Here is a 1764-nt window from a genome sequence, read left to right as displayed (position 1 = left end):
ATTACCTCTATACGCGTTGTTACCAAAATTGTTCCTACCAACAAAATTCACATCCATACATTCATTATTATTCTCATTCAAAGTAGACAAAGGAATATCATTGGGAACAGTAGGAGCACTCTTATTAGCAAACAATTTCATAAGTTAATCCATCTTTCCACTCAAAACATTTATCTCTTCAATTGCATGCACCCTTTTACTAGTAGATCTTTCAGTGTGCCATTGAGAATAATTAACCATAATATTATCTAGGAGTTTAGTAGATTCTCCAAAAGTGATTTCCATAAAAGTGCCTCCCGCGACCGAATCTAAAAGATTTCTAGAAGAAAATTTCAATCTGGCATAATTTTTTTGTATAATCATCCATAAATTCATACCATGTGTAGGGCAATTACATATCATTAACTTCATCCTCTCCCAAGATTGTGCAACATGCTCATGATCAAGTTGCTTAAAATTCATAATATCGTTTCTAAGAGAGATGATCTTAGCGGGAATAAAATACTTAGAGATAAAAGCATCTTTGCACTTATTCCATGAATCAATACTATTTTAGGCAAAGACGAAAACCAAGCTTTAGCACGATCTCTAAGCGAAAACGGAGATAGCTTAAGTTTAACAATATCATTATCCACATCTTTCTTCTTTTGCATATCACACAAATCAACAAAGTTGTTTAGATGGGTAGCGGCATCTTCACTAGGAAGGCCAGAAAACGGATCTTTCATGACAAGGTTCAGCAAAGCAATATTAATTTCACAAGATTCAGCATCGGTAAGAGGAGCAATCGGAGTGCTAATAAAATCATTATTGTTGGTATTGGCAAATTCACACAATTTAGTATTATCTTGAGCCATCGTGACAAGCAAGAAATCCAACACACAAGCAAACAAGCAAAGAAAAAGCGAACGAAAAGAGAGGGCGAAAGGAAAACAGGGCCAATAAAATGGCAAGGGTGAAGGGGGAAGAGGAAAACTAGAGGCAAATAGCAAATAATGTAATGCGAAGGATAAGAGTTGTGATGGGTACTTGGTATGTCTTGACTTGGCGTAGATCTCCCCGGCAACGGTGCCAGAAATCCTTCTTGCTACCTCTTGAGCATGCGTTAGTTTTCCCTTGAAGAGGAAAGGGTAATGCGGCAAAGCAGCGTAAGTATTTCCCTCAGTTTTTGAGAACCAAGGTATCGATCCAGTAGGAGACCACGCGCGAGTCACCTCGTACCTACACAAACAAATAAGAACCTTGCAACCAACGCGATAAAGGGGTTGTCAATCCCTTCACGGCCACTTGCAAGAGTGAGATCTGATAGAGATGATAATAATAAGATAAATATTTTTGGTATTTTTATATATAGATTGAAAGTAAAGATTGCAAAATAAAATAGATTGGAAACTTGTATGATGGAAAATAGACCCGGGGGCCAAAGGTTTCACTAGTGGCTTCTCTCAAGATAGCATAAATATTACGGTGGGTCAACAAATTACTGTCGAGCAATTGATAGAAAAGCGAATAATTATGAGAATATCTAGGTATGATCATGTATATAGGCATCACGTCCGTGACAAGTAGATCGACTCGTTCCTGCATCTACTACTATTACTCCACACATCGACCGCTATCCAGCATTCGTCTAGAGTATTAAGTTCATAAGAACAGAGTAACACCTTAAGCAAGATGACATGATGTAGAGGGATAAACTCATGCAATATGATATAAGCCCCATCTTTTTATCCACGATGGCAACAACACAATACGTGTCATTTC

Source organism: Triticum dicoccoides, chromosome 3A (assembly GCF_002162155.2).
Source record: "Triticum dicoccoides isolate Atlit2015 ecotype Zavitan chromosome 3A, WEW_v2.0, whole genome shotgun sequence".
Classification (NCBI taxonomy): domain Eukaryota; kingdom Viridiplantae; phylum Streptophyta; class Magnoliopsida; order Poales; family Poaceae; genus Triticum; species Triticum dicoccoides.
Note: the sequence above shows the minus strand (reverse complement) of the source record.